Below are 20,123 nucleotides of genomic sequence, written 5' to 3'. Positions count from 1 at the left end.
TGCGCTTGAAGTCTGATTTTCCATTTTAATTTGAAATACTATGTCCTCTGTGGTAGGAAAAGAGTAGCACTGGGAGAAGTATGCTGGGAGCTGGGGTATTCTCAGAGGACCTGGGATGCTTGTATCTTCGCTCATAGTTTCTCTGAGGTAGCTAGGAAACCGAGTTAGTAGAAAAATAAGACTGTTTCTTAAATGTTTAATGTTTTTATGCCGTTTTAATATGTAACTATGAAAGTCAAAATTGCAGCATAATATTGATATCTTTGGAAGTTAAATATAGTACATATATTTTGGTAATGTTTGAATTTTTTTCAGTATCAAAAGCACTGTAGGTAAATGACTTATGCTTTGCATTTGATTATTATGATGATAACTGAGAAAGACAGTAGGTCTGACATTTATTCAATTCTGTGCTTATCTTGTATTCGGTGCATAGGAGGATATTGTGTTTTAGGAATTACGTGTTTGGTGGTGTGCAGACAGTTAGAGGTGCCTCTAACTGTCCTGGGAATCTCTGACCTTTCTCATTTATTCAAATGTGAAACTACATGCACTTTCTGAACAAACAGAAATGAGCTTAAAATTTCTGAACTTTCACAATTTTGATGACCATACACTTCATTGGTGAAAAAAAAGAAAAAAAAAGCACTCTAGTTTTACATTGTGCACTTTGGCTAACTAAGTGTTTTAGTGCAACACCACTGGATAGATTCCTTCATGTTTTCTGAGAATTACGAGTTACCTGTCCTCTTGAGAACTCAAAAACAAATTACTCTTTGAATTACAAATCTGATATTAAATTGAAAGAGGGCATACTTACGTAAATATATTGCAGCCAATTCACATAGACAATTAGAAAATTAGAGTCCTGCTACTCCATCTAAACATATGTTTACACTTTTTTGCAGTTTACGAAACAGGTGCACAAGTATTCCTGAAAGATCACATCAGGCACAGATTTCCAGGAGTACTATGGAGCCAGTCATGTGACTTGTTTAGGCCGGCCTAGAACTCATTTGTGGGATTGCACCTAGAGAACATTTCTACCCAGTGGGAGGGGGGATTGAATGTACAAAAACACTTTTTATGTCGAGCCTACTAGACATCATGATCACTGTCTGTTCTGAGACATTTTTTGACTTCCCAAAATATAGAGATGCTCAGAACTCGCAATTGTTTGCCATTGGTTGGCTTTCTTGTCATTTTTATTTTCTTGCTTTGTGTGCAAGTTTGTCAGTCTTGTATTTGTTCTCTAATAACAGAGAGAGGGACACCAGTACCAAAGGGATAGGGTACCACAACTGACTTTCATCAAAAAAGATTCCCTTTGGGCACCTTATTCTAGAAACAACAATTCTTTCAAACACATTAGACAAATATTAATGAAAAACAAAAGCTAAACTATAGAAGTAATGCAACAAGTATAACAGTAAAAACACTATTGTAAAATGATCCTGCACAGTTTATTCATATACATTGAAACATAATTAAAATTGGGAATCAGACATTATTTGAAGAAGGAAAAATTACATACAAAAATCATAAACTTCCTATTAGTAAAAAGGAGCTACAAAACAGAAAATTAATTCAGCCAAAAGTCAGAATTATCCTCAGTTCATGTAAGGTGTATTTCTCCTTTTGCATCAACGCGTTTCGGCGGACACTAAGATATAGCCACCTTCATCAGGATTACATGTAATGTCTCCCCAATAGTTCTGAAATTTAAACAACATTTATTTTAAAAACAGAATTCATTTAATTAAAAAACAGTGTACATAAACAAAAAACCTATGCAGTATAACTCATATTTCCAATGCTTCTATAGTAGACATATTACAATATTGGACACAACACCGCATTTAGACAGCTCACATATTAAACATTTTGCATTTATTGATTATATATATATTAGATAAAAACATTGCCACTGATCCGGACACCATGTCCATATTGGATCAGAGTCACTTGCTATAAGCATAGTAATCATGTTGGAAATCTAAAAGATGGGAATCTAAAAGATGCACCTATCACTGAAAGCATAAAAGCCCTTCAGGTTACAGTCTATACCACATTTTGTTGGCCTAGGGTTGCAGGGCACTTATATTGTGTTGATTATGTTAAGTTGCCAACATTGGTGCTCTCATTCGCACTTTAATATGGTTCATCCTGGCAAGAGGTAGCTAAGATGGGAGGGAATATCATAATTACACCCCAGGCATTACTTCAATGTAAAGATCTCTAAAAAGAGAATCTGCAAACACATACCGATTAGAACCCTTTCAACCTTGGGGTATATACCACCTTTTCTATTCAGGTGTGCTCGTCCAGCGAGAATAAAGGTTTTCATTTACAACATATAAAACATATAATTCTGGAAAAAACAGACCACATAGAGAGCACAATTAAACACAGTAAACAATATCTGTGTTTTAAAGTCAAAATTCCAAAGGAGCTCTCTGGATATACCTTGCTCACTATTCCAATCGTACTCGCACCGAGATTCATTCAATTGTAATGAAGCTAAAGGCAAATCGTGTTTCACACTCTCCTATAGAAAAAAGGGAGAAGCAAATTCTCCATCAATCTCTTGTCACATGTGACAATCATATCAATTCTATTGCAACAAGCAGAGACGATATACTTACATCCTCCAGATAACAGTGCTTGTATAAAAATGCACAGGAAGCTAAACTTCAAACTGCATAAGAAGCACGATGATAAACATCTGCAGCTGCAAAAAATTCTGACCTGTAAGACATTCGCACAGGCACTAAGTCACTGTAAAAAACAGCTATCCCGAGCAAAAATCATTGAGCATAGTCAAACAGGAGAAAACTCCTTAGTTACGCATCGAGCGTTCTAATGGTTCCAATTAGGCACGCGGTAAAATAAGACCTCAGAATGGCGTGGAACGTGACTTAGATAATACACGTCTATACCTTCCACCGTTTCTAGGAAAGTAAAATGCAATACAGTAAACACACGGCAACCTTTAAAACTGCTACTAAACATGGCCGCGTAAAAGCGCCACACCGTCCAAGACTGTACATACATAATATTGCGGTCTCACACAGGAGCTTCGAAGCTATATCCAGCCTTCTACATGTCTAAATACGAGCGTGTACCCCCTGTAGAAGATAACAAACAACACAGACTATAATTGTCTGTTTAAATAGCCGACAGCTCCCTCTACCCGAGCGTAACCCGACTTTACCTCGAATCTTAATGCGCATACGTCCCGCGTGCAGACCCGGTAGCCTCCGAATGAACAAACAAGTCGGACGGGAACAACGCGGTTTAAACACACAAGATAGCGTACCTCCTACTTCCTGTTGCAATATACGGGTACTACCTCACTACTGATATAAACAAAGGAGTAGGCCCATGAACACAAACATAGGACCAAGACGATCTAGCTCCAAATGCTCACTCTCATATATCCCACGGCACCCTTGTTTTGCCAAAAGGGTTTACCGAAGATGTGAATAGTGTGGACCAAATTAATACCAAATGACAACACGTTATTTATAAAATGTAAGTCGCACTACAAGTCTATTGAGATGAAAAAATAAAAATAAATATAAAAGCTACAACGAGGACGGTATTCAGGATCCAACTAACCCGATATACCAAAACATTTTTTTATTTAAACAACTGTAATTGCACAGTTACATACGTGTCTATAAGGACCTAACGGGCTAATCTTATGAAGTCTGTCTCAGAAAGATACTAAATCCCATTCAGAAAAATGATAACATAGGCTACAAAGAGACATTACAGACAAAGAGTATTAGCAGACAAGCTGCAGGTAATAATATATAGGTACAATCCTATGTACATCGCAACAGCTGTGGAACCTATAAACATTATTTCACAGAGAAACTAATTTGCCCCAATGATTCGATCCCATTCCTCTTGTGAGTTGAGTCCCTTTCTCACAGTATTAAGGTAGGAGATGTACCACTGTTCTCTGTGCTTACGGGCGGTCACAATGTTACCACCCCTTTTGCCAATTTTAACCCCCTCCAAGATGAACCATCGAAAAGTCGCACTCACCATGTTTTTTCTCCAAAAAATGAGCAACAATAGGGGCAGTTATTTTTTTTGTTTTAATCGCTGACCTATGCTCTTGAAGCCTCGTCCGGGCCTCTCTTCCAGTTTCTCCAACATAACACAACCCACATGGGCACATAAAGAGATAAATAACATTCTTACTCCTGCAATTATTGTGGGTTTTGCATTTCACAGTCATGTTGTTACATGTAATTTCAGATGCAACAATACATTGGGCACAAATATTACACATGCCACACTTAGAGGTTCCCACAACCTTGGTGTCATCCAAAGTCCTCTGATGATCTACCACATCATCTTTATATGTGTGGACTAACAAATCGCGCAAGTTCTTATTTTTTTTAAACGCGAAAAGAGGTTTCTCTAAAGCTGTGTCCTCATCATGGTTCAAGATGTGCCAATGTTTGTTAACCACATGTTTAATCTGATTGCTCATGTGAGAGAATTTGCTCACAAAGACAACTTTGTTCAGTGGGCCTTTTTCTTTCTTTGTATTTTGGATCAATGCATCACGATCGTAAAATCTCGCTCTTTTCAACGAGTGTGATAGCAGTTTTTTGGGATACCCCCTGTCCTCGAACTTGTTTTTAAGTATTTCAGCATGTTTATAGTAGTCATTAATATCAGAAGAATTTCTCCGCAATCGGAGAAATTGGCTAAATGGGATACTCTCCCTTTGGGATTTGGGGTGAAAACTGGAGAAATGGAGGAGGGTATTCTTCGCGATTGGCTTGGTGAAAAGTTCAACTGACAGCACCCCATTAGAATTTCTAATTGAAATATCTAGGAAATCCACTTTTGTGGTACTATAGGAGGATGTAAACCTGAGATTTGGATCCCCCAGATTAATCCAACTCAGAAATTCCTCCAACAATTCAATGGATCCTTCCCAAATAAAGAAAATATCATCTATGTAGCGGTACCAGCCCGCTACATTTTCGAAAAACGGGGCCATTTCGTTGTCTATATGTTTCGCCTCAAAATTACCTACATAGAGGCAGGCCAGACTAGGGGCGCAGGTAGCCCCCATACTGGTCTCCTTTAACTGCCTAAAATAATCATTTTTGAATAAGAAAACATTGTTAGTCAAAATCAGTCTCACACAGTCGACTATAAAATCCTTGTTAGCACCACCAAGATCTTGGTTGGAAAAAAGAGCATCAATGACCTCAACAGTATCAGTCTGGGGTATATTGGTGTAAAGAGACTCAATGTCTAGAGTAACCAGACACTGAGTCTCTTCACAGAACGGCAAACCCTCAACCATCAAAATAATATGCGCAGAATCTCTCACATATGATTTAAGGTTGCACACCAGGGGTCTCAAGAAATGATCAACATATTTGCTTACAGGCTCAAGCAATGAGTCAATGCTGCTTACAATAGGCCTCATAGGGGGGTCTGATTTGTGTTTATGTACTTTTGGTAAGCCATAAATAGCCGGTGTTTTTGGTTCCAAGTTGTTAAGAAATCTGAACTCCTCTTCACAAATGTGCCCATCCTCTCTTGCATTTGTTAAAAGGGCCAAGCATTCACGTGCTATTTCTGTGAGACAGCTAGCATTAGTGCGGACATAGTGTTCCCTAACCTCTAATAATTTAAGCATCCTCTCTTCGTAGTTGGCAGTATCAATCTATATTTTTGCTCACCATGTCAAGGGTAGGGGTAAAGGTGGACTTAGGTTTCATTCCAGAGATGTTCTCCTGGACCCTACTCTCTCTATTTTCAAAACATCTTTTAAGCCTTATTTTTCTAAAAAATGACTGAAGGTCTTTCTCCAATTGAAATTTGTCTAAAGTGGTGGAGGGCACAAAACTAAACCCTCTGCTCAAAATCCCTATCTCTACATCATTGAGGTCTTTACTAGACAAATTAATTACTGGTAGTCAGCTGGTCTCCAGTATCGTTTGCTCTGAGTACTGATATACTCCTGCTGCGGAGGTGCCCGGTTGTACTGTTGCTGGCGGCCACAATTGAACTGGCCCTGCCCCTGATTCCCATTGTATCTCTGGGCTCTCCTTGGACGCGACTCTAAAAAATGCCCTTGATCACGTCCATTTCTCCCGGGTTCATTATGTTGACCCTCCTCCTCTTCACTGCTAGAGCCCGATGTGTCGGAAAAGGTTACCTGCTTATTACCCCCTCTAGAATATATTTGTCTATTTTGTGGTCTATCCCAGTTTCCATCATTTCTAAGTTGGAAATAATTTTCTTTTAAGTAGGGATACACTCTTTCTTCAGAGAAATGTTCAATGTCCTTCTTGAGTTTGTTGGTTTTCTTATTTAACAGATAATCGCTTTATCCTTCCACATCCCTAATAATGTCGGCCAATTTCTTTTTTGCCTCCTCCAACGCAGGACAGTTTTTGAGTTCTGTCTCTAATTTGTCTATTTCTTCTTGTTCCAATAATATAGGTCCTTGAGCAGTTTCAATTATTAAGAGCATCCAATCTCTACTATATCGGTTAGAGATTAGTGCCCATGTCTCAAGGATTTTTTTGTTCTCTGTAAATAGACCAGGTTCATTCCGGACCTGTAAACCAATGGGAATAGTCCCAGATTTGACATACTCCACTAAAAAATCTGCATGGGCTTCTGTGTGGATAAGTTTTTTCCTTAAGTTTAATAACTTGCCCCAATTTTCTCCCTTAACCGAAACAACAGTGATTTTGTTACCACTCTTAGTATTAATGATGCGATGTAGCTGGTCCTCACTAAACCCAAAGGTTTTAATCCGATCCATAGCTATTAATGATATTTCTCCGCACCTTAATAATAAAACGAAAAAATCTCTCCAGCCACAAAGGGTCGTACACAGAAACTGTAATAAAAGAGAGAGGGACCCCAGTACCAAAGGGATAGGGTACCACAACTGACTTTCGTCAAAAAAGATTCCCTTTGGGCACCTTATTCTAGAAACAACAATTCTTTCAAACACATTAGAGAAACATTAATAAAAAACAAAAGCTAAACTGTAGAAGCAATGCAACAAGTATAACAGTAAAACACTATTGTAAAATGATCCTGCACAGTTTATTCATATACATTGAAACATAATTAAAATTGGGAAACAGACATAATTTGAAGAAGGAAAAATTACATACAAAAGTCATAAACTTCCTATTAGTAAAAAGGAGATACAAAACAGAAAATTAATTCAGCCAAAAGTCAGAATTATCCTCAGTTCATGTAAGGTGTATTTCTCCTTTTGCATCGACGCGTTTCGGAGGACACTAACATATAGCCACCTTCATCAGGATTACATGTAATGTCTCCCCAATAGTTCTGAAATTTAAACAACATTTATTTTAAAAACAGAATTCATTTAATTAAAAAACAGTAGTAATAGGAAGTTTATGATTTTTGTATGTAATTTTTCCTTCTTCAAATAATGTCTGTTTCCCAATTTTAATTATGTTTCGCTGGGATTTTTATCTCCATGGCGTTAAGCGTTATTAATACAACGCTAACATGGAGATGATCCCCAGCGATAGCGGGCGATAAATTTCCGCACGCTAGCAGTGGTCAGTGATAATTATCGCTGCCCCTTGCTAATATGCCCCCTTGATCGTTAACTGTTATAGACTGGAATCGGTAACTTAAAACAACAACAAAAAGCACCCCCGTCATTTGGTGGGTACACAAATGCATTAAGCGCGCACCTACAAAATTAAACATGCAGCCATGCTAAATGCTTCCTTTTTTTTACATTAGTCCACACTGCACAGGATCCCGGATACAATGCAGAGTGACTAAAACCACTGGCAAAGTTAATTGTTTTCTGTCTGTATTTATCTGTAAAAATCAGTAAAAACAGAAAACAGGGAGCCTTAGTTACAAAGATGAGACCTATTGGCTTTGAAGATGCTTGTTTTATTTTTTCCTAGCTCAAAAGTATTTTCCCATGGAGCAAGCTTATCCATACACCCTAGGTAAATCCGAGGTTAATCTGTTATCCTTTACCTCTTGGAAGGAGAATTACTTCAGCTCTTGACTCGAGTGAGTAGAATTTCAATTTGTGAATGCCGACAAACATACGTTTGAGTGCGTTCCCAAATTTGCAAGGCAAAACACACCTTGTAACACCCACTTCTCAACCCTTGCATGACATTTACTACTGTGGATTTTTCTACACTCGTTACTACTGTGGCGAGAAAATATATTTTCGCCTGCCAGAAATCATTTTGAGAATCCTGGCAGGGATAGATGTTATTTTCAGCTTTAAACGTATATTTATGGCTGACAATACCTTTAAAAATCGGGTTCATGGTTTGACTTCTCAAAGGGAATTATTGCTGCAACTTTCTTTCCCAGGGTAATGCCATTAGTAATATATAACATATGTAACTCATATAATAGTGTTGATCGGTCTGCAACGCTGTTATATTAATTAATGCGACTTTCCATGTTATACATTTTTTTCAAAATAAATTGTTTCGATTTTTAATAGCAGTTTTTGACAACTGTGAACAAAGGGGCATATTACCAAGCAATAGCGATAATTATCGCTATTGCTTGGTTAGAGACAAAAATTTACCGCTGAGCTGCGGCGAGTTTTATCGCAGATAAACCTTGGTATTACCAAGGTTTATCACAAATGCGATAAAAATCGGCCGCAATGCATGAATATCGCTGAAAAGTCAGTGATACTCATGCAAGCGCGAATATCTCCAAAAGTTGGTAATAGGAGATAGCGATATTAGCGACTGTTTCCAGTCGCTAACATCTTGGCACGCCCACTTTGCATGTCATTAGTGATAAATATCACTGACATGCAAAGTGGGGCCCAAGATGGTCGCTATCTCCTACTAGCTGTCACTAACTGGTGTTAGCGACAGCTAGGTAATAGGGAGATAATTTTATCTCCGCTTTCTTGGCTTTTAAAGCCAAAAAAGCGGAGATAAACCCCCCTTGATAATATGCCCCGTAGGTATTTAGTAAGACTTAGGGATGCCTCCTGACATATGCTGTTTACCATTATTTCTCAAAGGCATGACAATACATGATGTTAGTATACTTTGGTTTCTAACCATCTTTGAAATAACCCTGAGCATTGTTGCCACCTAATAATATGTAGAAAGAAAAGTAATTACCATAAAATTGGTTGTTTTGAAAAGCAGCGCTCACCTCTACTATAAACATATAACCAAAGCACGCATGAAATAATCTGCTTAATTGAACAGAAAAATAAGAAAATAGTTTCCCGGTTAAGTTCGGGCAGCTGTGCTCGCTCGTGCAGAAGGTTAAACATCTCTTATCAGCAATTGAGAACGGCTTGTTGACACCGGAGTGGCACAAACAACCCATCACTCTGACACAGTTAGCTTGCTGTTTGTTTAAAGCCACACACTTAACAGTTTGCGAGATACAATCTTTCTTCCTACTTTTCTAATAAGTAGAGGGAATCCCAGATGGTATTAATATTGCAAAAGTGATGTCTGAAGCACGGTGGAACATTTCCGTTACAATGCACGATTTATTGCTGCACAATGGGGACATCTCTTATTTTCAAAACCCTACCTAATATTTTACAGGTCTGGAATTTATATTTTCAACACTTTTGCAGCTTGTCAGAGCTCACTTTATTTATTGATGATTCGCAGCTAACTACTGGGTAAAAAGCGAACACATTTTTATTTCCGAGAGGACTGCAGATTTACTGCAGATGAAAGATACCCTGCAACAAATTCTCAAACCAGACAACGCCATTTTCAATATTTCTTTTTAATAACCCGGGAGATCAGTATTCCATTCTGACACCACCTTGCAGGGTATGCCTGGGTTATTTCCAGTTTTATTTTTGTTTCGTGAGCCTTTCCTGCTGTAACAGCACTAGACATAAAAACATGTATGAGCGCCACATAAATGAGTTACTAGGCTGAGACTGTTGAAGCTAGAAGTTACAGAGAGAGATTACTTTCTGGTGAGGCGGCAGTTTGTCTGACTGATGGCTTATATGTTGTTTTGCACAGCTGCAAAACTTAATGAAGCCAGGTGGAAGCAATACTAACTTTTGACTGTTATGTATATTCTTCATAGTATAAAATACTGACACGTTTAGGCTATTATTCAGTGTTAGAAATGGGGTCTCTAGTTGGCAGTGGTTTGCACCCAGTCCAAGTAGGGACCCTCACTCAGTCAGGGTAAGGGAGTGCCACATCTAGGATAATCCATGCTACCCCCTTGGAAGCTTAGCACGAGCAGTCAGGCTTATCTCAGAGGCAATGTGTAAAGCATTTGTACATATACACACAGTAACACAGTGAAAACACTAAAAAATTAGTCCACACTAGTTAAAAAAATAGCCAATATTTATCTGAATAAAACAAGACCAAAATGACAAAAATCTGTGCCTCTGAAGTGTTGCAGTGTGTGTTATCTTGTTGCGGAGGCCAATTGGGGCCGGACTTCATCCCTCAGAGTGCTGTGTAGCCACAGGAGGTGGGAAATACTTTCCTTCATGCTAAAAGTGCTGTACTCTACCTGTGGTGGAGGACGCACATAGGTCTTCCCCTGGCGCATGCCTGGGCAAAGACTGGGCCAAGAGCAGGCTCGTCTGTTCCCTTCCGCGGCTGGAAGAGTCTTTATCTTAACTCTCTAACATGGTCAATCATCCCTGTCATATGCAGCTGGACCATCCAACCTTCTCAGGAAGTAAGTGGCCTCTTGCTAGCTAAAGCTCTTTTGGATGGTATTCAACCCTTCAGGGATCTTCCTGGATTCATGGCAGCATGGGTGAGCGCAAGGTTGGGGGCCTGAAGGCTGTAGCCGATGCAAAATATTCTACCATAGACTAGCACAAGCTGTAGGAGTTATACCCAAAGAGATTGATCTGATGGAATGCCGACTATCCCTTGGTATGGCTGGGCCTAATGGACTTGCAGAAAATATCGGGGAGCCTGTCTTGGATGAGGCGCTAGTAACGAGAGAGTCGTTCGGAAATAAGGAGGCCCTGGTTAATCGTATGCCACAGGACCTGCTTAGAGCGTCAGAGGTAGCTTCCCCACCTCTGGATGTGTTTCCTCGGTCAGCTCCCCAGTGGCAAAACATAAGAGAAAGTCTAAAAGGGTGGTGGCTGCCAGTCCAAGCTCTACCACATTAACTGTGCTGACTTGCACCGGGGCATGTGATCACTCTGTACTTTGGGTGAATCCCTCTGGGCCCCTGCCCTATGTAACTTTGTTGACACTGTCAAAGATATAATTTTATCACTTAGGGAGAAACTGGCATGACTGGAAGCGAAAGTTGATAAAGTAACCTTTCTTTGTCGTAGAATGGCCACCAGGAGCATGACTAGTGCCAGTGTCACCACGGTGATGCCAGTCCCTAAACATTTAGGCCAGAACCACTTTATTATTAATTCCAATGTTAATGGATCTCAAGAATCTGCCAGGTCAGCTTTTATGGAGGGTGCCACACCTGGACTTGCTGATGGGTGTCTGAATCAGGGTGTGTATTGAGGGCTGTTCCTAATTCTCTAACTTCATCTATGTAGCCAACAGTTACAGACAACCATCATGCAAACTCTTTCTTTCACCCAGGCTTTCAGCCGGAGAAACCTGGATCAAGACTTGTTGACCCCAATGATCAATGGCCGCCCTGTGACCATACAGCAACCTGCCACTAGCTTGCTGTCCATATGTGGCACTTTTGTTCAATGTCCCCCAGCCCCTGAAATTAGAACAACTAGAGTCCCCAGTGACCTTGAAGAACAAAGTTGTACATTAGTTGAATGTGAATCATTTATTTCCCACTGAGAGAGGACACCAAATTTTGTTAGGAGAGTGGGATGGGTTGGGCTGCTCAGGAAAAGCTTTAAGGAGGATTGCATCTTCATTAACTTTTGTCACCGGAGCTATGCAGGAGAAATTTTGGCAAAATCATCATTGTCCTCCACGTTTGTTAGAACTATGGCTCTTTATCGGTTGGGCTTTTTTTTTTACCATCGCCTACTCTCTTTTGAAGCAACACCCAAACTGAATCACAATATACTGGGACTGTCGGGTCAAAATTCCAGTTTGTAATCTTACTTGGCTATGACAAATGTTTTCAGGTACTGAGCTCCCTACAAGATAATGATTGACTTAAGCTTAGTAGTCCTATTGTGAGTTCAAGTAGTGATAATTTTGAAGGAGGAAATGTGTCTAATGTTGGTATTGGTTTAGCTAATCCTGACTCAAATGAGGAGGGTTTTTGCAATATTAACATAAATCATAGGCTTAGTGACAGCACTGACAATATAAAAAAATGCCAATAATGATGTTAATTATAGCCCTAGGTGTTTTTATTCTATTGCCTAAGTCACAAGAAACACCAATCAGGTCATGGATGGTTGTTATCATTTTGCATCATGGAATGAGAGAGGGGTACTGAACAAGATAGGAAGGGCAGAGTGGATATGTACTATATCTGATTTTGATGTCCTCGACATACAGGAAACATGGTGCGCGAACCCAAAGCATGCTGAAGGGTTCTCCTAGCATTTCCTAAGTGCTATACCCTCTTGGTCTGGGTGTGCAAAAGGAGGGCTTCAGATTCTGATCTGTAATAGGCTTCCTGTACTTGTTAAAACATATATATCAATGCTATTCTCAGTTACTGTGACTCTCTATCGAGGGGGTATGTGATTTGGTATTGATAACATTTTATAATAACATGTTTGATTCTACATGTTGCAAGGTAGGTTTCTGGACCAGGGTCAGCGGACTCGATAATTGTCTCGCCTCGGTGCCCACTCTGATCAGCGATCACACTCGGCAACTCTGGGCATTAGCTTGCCTCATCTTCACTAACGGCCCCACCAGACCGCCGGGGATGCCTGGTCTCACCCTGGAGATACCCATTAAGGGACCATCTCTCATGGAAGCCAGGAAGGGTTTCGCAGCGTTCGAAGCGCCTTGGGACCCTCCGGGTAAGTAGTGCGCTATATAAATGCCTATACATTACATTACATTACATTACATTACTCTGGAAGCCTTCCACAGTCCTATCTGCTCTAATGTTGTAATACTTTGGGCAAGAGATTTTAACATGCAGTTTTGCCCTCTTTTGTGGACACTCTGACCAGGACGGGGTAGGTTCCACACAGTTCCACCATAATGAGTATGGGCACGCTCTTAATTTAATTATTGCCAAATATGACTTGCAGCTATGGATTTGTAAATGTGGAGACAAAGTGGAACAAATCCCTACCCTTAAGGGAAGAAATGCTGCCACGATTATTGATCACATATTAGTGTCTGCCTCTGTAAGTTGTATGTGTGGTACCCCCAGTATTGTTCAGACTTTAATTAGTGATCATAACCCTGTTCTGCTGCTTTTTAATTCTGGGGTAAGAAAAACTAAATTTCTTCTGTACTTAGTAATATTATTCCCACAAGGTCCAATGAGGTGAGAATTAAATGGACCAGAATTAGCCCTAATAGTTTCTTTCAAAACATTTTAATAAGTAATTCTATGGAAATCAAGTATTGTCTAAACAATGAGGTGACCCCCCAACATGCTATTGGACAATTTTAATCGTATTGTATGTTCCATTAACACACCTTTGACTCATAGGCGTGCCCTCCTCGAACTAAAAATAAGGCATGGTTTGACCAGTCATGCACACTGGCAACCCAGCGCTTGAATGTGGCCCAACATATTTCCCCCCTGGATAATATGTTAATCAAATCCCTTTGTTTCTAATATAAACAGGCCATTGTTGTAAGGAAAAAGTTTCTGTCGGATGCGGCATGGTAGAGGTTGACTCTAGCTGTAGAGTCTAATGATAGTGAAATGGTTTTGGGACACAGTTAATGCCCCATTCTTAAAAAATGGTAATACCCCTGAGTTTAACTCCTTTGTTCCCTGTGAAGTATGGGTGGATCACTTCTCAAATATTTTTCCTAGTAAACATGTGGAAGGTGGTGTAGGGATACATGTGGTGATGTATACGCAGAACCATTAGATATTTCTAATGAAAAGGTCATCTTAGCCCTGCACAATAGTGCTGGGGGAAGGGCTCCAGGGCTCGATGGGGTGCCAGTAGATGTATTTAAAACCGTTAAAGAACTATGAGGACCTATTTTTACTAGGGTGTTCAATGCTGCTGCTACCTGCACAATCCCACCTTCATGTGGCATCTCAATTGTGTTACCGATTTTTAAGAAAGGTGATAGGTCAAACCCAAAAAACTATTGCCTTATCTCACTCCTGGACTTCTCAGTAAAAGTGATTCTATTGAGGAGGCTAGAGGAGTGGGTACAGGAGAATTACGGCCTATCCCCAGCACAGTGTGGCTTCAGTAAGGGTCTAGGGACAATAGAGCAATGCGTTAGCCTGGATCCTCAGATTGAGAAATATGCCTAGGCTAAACCTGGGTTCCTTTATCTTTGTTTTGCGGATCTTAGTAGAGCTTTTGATTTATTGGACCACTCTATTTGATAGTCAACTTTGCTCTCCCTTGGTGCTCCTGTTGCAATTGTTAGCTTTCTTGCACGCCTGTATACAAATCTATCTAGTAAAGTCTGTTACAGTCCCAGAGAGAATGCTCAACCACTTTTATAGTGGAGAGAGGTATTCGTCAGGGCTCTGTTTTGACCCCGTTATTATTTTCTCAAATTTTGAGATAATGTTCTGCAGGCCATACTATTTGATAACCCTTGCTTTGCCGGGTGTCCTATACTAGTGTTATTATTTGCAGATGACGCTGTTTTGTTATACAGAACCCTGGTTGGCCCACAGAAATTAATGAGTGTCTTTGGGGAGTTTATGGTTTTAAAGAATATGGTGATTAATACATTAAAAACTGTTACAATGGTCTGTGGGTGCAAACCTAAAAAATGTATGTCTTTTTTTATTGTCAATACGCTTATTGATAATGTAAACTCTTTTTGCTATTTGGAAGTTTTATTTACGAGTAACAGCTGTTGAGCTCAACACGTTCTTATTGCCAAATACAAATTGGCACGAAATACCAATGGCGTTTTTAGGTTTTCACCAAAGCTGGGTAGCCAGCGGATTAAAGAAATGGTGAAGGTTTACAAGGCTAGAGGGGTGGCTACTGCTACCTACAGGGCCCGTTAATGGGGTTATCCCCCCCAAAAAGCAACTGCAACTTGAGGAAAATAGTTTTATAAAATGCTTACTCTGCTTACCTGCCTCTGCTTCTGATTTTATTGTCCACCAAGAACTTGGATTACAATATGTAGAAGATCTGCTTTTTGCTAGACCTCTGCTCCTTTGCTTTTCTATCGGGTCAAAAGGGAAGACCAGTTTTACTAAATCGATTATTTAGGACTGCGTTACCTTGGATGATGTTTCTCGTATTCCATGGATAGTGTACATAAATTCTTCCTTCAGCACCTTATTTAACTTGTCAGTTTGGGATGGATTGTCTAAGGTTATGCCACTTACCAAGAAATGATTACAGCTACTTTTCTTAGGCCCAGCGCGGAACAACGTTGATGAAATCAACTGTTGGGAAGTTTATGTCCCTTTTCTTGAAGGAGGTTTACCAACACTAATTGTCTTGAGTTACTAATAATCAACACCGAAATGTGCTGACAAGGTTTAGGCTTGGTATTGTGAGCCACCTGGTAGACTTTCCTACAGTGAGATTGTGTCCGACTGAGTCAATCCCTTGCCCATGTAATAGTGTGAGTATGCAAAACACAATGCACTTAATGTTGGTCTGTATTTTCTACTCATGTTATAGGCATTATCATATTAATACATAGGGGCCTATTACGATGGAGGATTTTCCGCATCCTCCGGGCCGGCGGAAGCCACCGCCGGCCCGGAGGATGCGGAAAATCCTCGGCGGACCCACCAAAGACCCACCGCCACATTAGGATGGCTGGTGGGTCCTGGTTTCCGTCCGCAGCTTTTCCGCCGCGGTTGGCTTACAACCGCGGCGGAAAAGCTCTAATATGGTGACGGTGTCTCTCAGACACCGTCAGCCAGATTAGGATGGGCTGTGAAACATGCTTTTCCGCGGCGGGTTTTCCGCTGTGGAAAAGCATGTGTAACTTCACTGCGGGGGCCCGTTGCGGGCCCCCTAGGTGAAGGGGGGTGCACATGGGGGGTACCTATGGTACCCCCCTGCGTTTGTATGCAGAAAGCGGCAGGCACCGCGCGTGCCTGCCACTTTCTACATACAAATGCAATGCGTGCATTTTTAACATTGCTGCGGGTGCAGCTTGAAGCTGCACCCGCCGCAATGTTAAAAATAGAGGATGTGACCGCCAGGGTGGCGGTCACATCCTAATTGCACAGGAGGGAACTCCGCAGTCCATGCGGAGGTTCCCTCCTACTCTATGGTGGCTGACGGTCTCAGGTCCGTCCGCCATCATAATCGGCCCCTAAGTTAGGTGTCCTCTGGGAGTACCACTAAAAATTACAACTTCCACAAGATTCCTACACAGGCACTGCAACCATTCATCAATCCACTATTCCACATTCACTTTAGGGTGACACTGTAAACACCAATAGTCATTAACTGCTTTGTATCACTAATTGGATAGGGACTTTTGAAACAACTGAAGATGTATAAAACATGCAGTCAACTAAGGTTGCATACACTATAAGGGTAATTTATTTGTTTGTTTTGGCAGTTCTGAGAGGGCCTCAGAAACAAAAGGATCCTAAGAACAAACAATTAAATACTAAAGTATGTTACTAGCCATGCCCATAAGTTACTAGTGTGTGCATAAACCTATAACGCTAGAAAGAGTGATTATTGTGTTTTTTTAATTGTGTAGATTGGAATCAAGGATTCGTTTTTTAATAAGGAAACAACCGTACATGCAGGGATTACGGCTAATGGTCAGACTTCATTGTTAGACCCTAGGTGGGTGAAACTAAGGGGCACATTAGGATGGCAGGCGGACAGTGTCACCCTTGAGTTAATGTGGAAGAGTGAATTGATGAATGGTTGTGGTGCCTGTGTAGGAATCTTGTGGAAGTTGTAATTTTTATTGGTACTCCCAGAGAACACCTAACTTAGAATTTCTGCTTGAATCCTATTCCTTTGGGTCTCAAAGGGTCCCTCTCTTTTTTAAGAAATGATCATATGAAACCTGCTTTTGTTTCGCAAAAAATTAGGCACTACAAAGTGACTTGGCATTTATTGTTATTTTTACATGACCATCTAGTGTCTTTCTATGTCTCTCTTTTTATCTAGTAGGCAATCAATTTGAGGAATCATGTTTTAGATTCAATTGGTTTTGGAAATTAGTAAATTATGTGTCAATGCTGGGCTATTAATCATATGCTTTATCAAGAATCATATTCTTTAGCTTTGCTCCACCATAGGAAAGTGTTTTTCTCTTTTATTATCAATGTTTTATCATTAATGTTTTATGTACTTTTATGGCTGTTTTTAACTTGCCGAATAAAGTTTTGAGCTGAACTGATAAAAATCCAATATACTCAAGTAAAGATATCACTTTTCAACGGCTAAGTAAGTTCAGTCCATATAAATCTATGAATGCGACACTTTTAGCACAAAGTAACTTGGATGCATCAAAATTGAAAGAGGAAACAGGCGCAGATGAGATGCGGTGCCGGAAAAACAAAGCGATAAGCTGGTTCCTTACCGCCAGGGGAGGTGATGCATTGGTTTCTTACTGCTGCACATGGTAGGTGAGGCATCAGTTCCTTACTGGAATGGGAAGTGATGCGTTGTACCCCGGAAACCCGGCCTCAGTTTCTTATTGCGGGGTAACGTCAATGAAGAAATCGGCACCCAGGGACGATGCGACAAAAATCCAGATGCGCTGTGTTCATTCCACAGCGATGAAGCAGGCACTGAGTCAGAGTTGGAGCGGTGCATCACACGCTTCGGTGATGCGATGCTTGAAACTTATGCTGCGGCTGTTCTTCTGACGCACTACTATGGGAATCTGGGGCCTGAGGTGAAAGCTGCGGTCAATGCGTAGGCTGGGAACCATACTCCAGTGCTGGCAGCGGCAATGCATCAAAGTTTGTAGTAATGCGTCAATAAAAACATATGCTTGGAGTCGATGCATGGATTTTATTTTCGGCAGTTCACTAGACTGCACTTCCAAAGGCCCAGGGACTTCATTTGGCACCACTTGGCAAGTCAAACCAACAGGCAGAGTAGCAGTCCCTCCTACAGAATCCAGCTCCTCTTCCAGGCAGAATGTCCTCAGTCCAGAAAAGTTCTGATTTGAGAGTGTCAGAGGTATAATACTTATACCTCTTTCTGCCTTTGAAGGCAGCAAGTTCAAAGGAACGTCTTTGTTGTGCACAAGACCCTACCTTTTCCTGACCTAGCTCCAGACACACTACAGGGGGGTGGAGACAGCTTTGTGTGAGTATAGGCACAGCCTTATTTAGGTGTCAGTGACAACTCCTCCCTCCACTCTAGCTCAGGAAGGCCAATATGCCTAGTGATGGCCCATCAGGATATGCAAGGCACACCTCAGCTCCCTTTGTTTGACTGTCTAGAGTGAATGCACAAGAGCCCAAATGTCTTCCTAACTCAGACGTGAATTCTACAGACAGGTTAAGCAAGAAAATACCCACTTTCTAAACGTGGCAATCTAATGACTAACTTCACCAAAAGGTGTATTTTTAAATAGTGAGTTCAGACACCCCAAACACTAAATCACTGTCTGCTCTAAAATTACACTTAAAAGATATTTCAAGACAATACCCATTTTACCCTATGGGAGAGATAGTCCGTGCAATAGTAAACATATTCAGGGTAAGCACTGTTTTTGGAAATCCAAAAAACAAGATTATGAAAACTAGATGAAAAGTTGTTGTTTAGTTATTGTCCATTGTTAAGATAAACAAATGTAAATTAACTTACAATTTTTCAAATTACCAATTGAGCAGTTGTGAAATATAAGTGGAAGAAACACACTGAAAGTGAGATTATTGTCTTATTGAGTAGGGCAAGCTTTTTTTTACTAAAGATTTCCCTTATGAAGTTTTTTTTCGTTTTTACACTGCACATTTGTTTATTATTGTGAAAAAACTTAAACAGGAACATAAACACTGAAACAATGAGCATAATAAACCTCATCACTCTTATATAATTTCACATCAATTCATACAATTATTAGAACAAATCGATTTCAAGTAGCAGGAGGACATCAATTTTGTTCTTGCTGTACCAATTTAATATATATATATATATATATATATATATATATATATATATATATATATATATATATATATATATATATATATATATATATATTTATATATATATAACCTACAGGCGGTCGCCAGTAGGTAGTTATAATTTGGATTGTTTTCCATAGGAAATCCGCAACATTCTATTGGGAATAACTTTGGCGCCGGTTGAGGAATCTGCCTGTAATTTTCCTTAAATTTGCCTCGCTGCGCTCCGCAACTTCCCTGAAAGTTTGGGGGGTTTTGTCAAGCGGGGGCCGAGATAAAAGGGGGGTCCCAAAACGTGTTTTCCCCATGTTAATTTCCATAGGGCGGTTGGACTCACTTTTACCCCGAACGGCTGAATGGATTTCCACAAAACTTGGCAAAATTGTAGGGACTGGTAGCCCGATGTGCCTTTGCTATGTCTCAAGATATGTGCTCCAGTGGATTAGGTTAAAAAATATATATATATGTATAAGCGCGCCCTGGTACGCGCACCGGGGCGCGCTCCAGCACGCTACGCGAGTTCGCGAGCGGAAAGCTGATTTGCTCTCAGGTGTCTGTCAACATTCCAAACAGTCCGGAGAGGCCGCCATCTTGTGTCTCGGTAGGATCGAGATACAAGACGTGGCAAAAATAAAGGGGGAAATGACCAAAAGGGGGCAGGGTAGACCCCCCCTGACCCCCTATGTTTGATGTGGGGGCCATAAAAGGGCCCCGCGGGGCAAAAATAAATAAAAAAATTCAATTTGCGCGGGGGTAGCGCCCGGTACGCGCACCGCAGAGCGTACCGGGGAGCGTACCATGGGGAAAAAAGAATGACAGAGTTTTTAAAAAATGTAGCATTTTTTTATAAATTGGAGGTAGTTCTAAAAAGAACTGTTTTTTTAATTCTTTTTGTTGTTTTATAGTTT

This window comes from Lissotriton vulgaris, chromosome 9 (assembly GCF_964263255.1).
Source record: "Lissotriton vulgaris chromosome 9, aLisVul1.2, whole genome shotgun sequence".
NCBI classification, from domain to species: Eukaryota; Metazoa; Chordata; class Amphibia; order Caudata; family Salamandridae; genus Lissotriton; species Lissotriton vulgaris.
The sequence above is the reverse complement of the archived record's forward strand: the minus strand, read 5'-3'. Positions refer to the sequence as shown.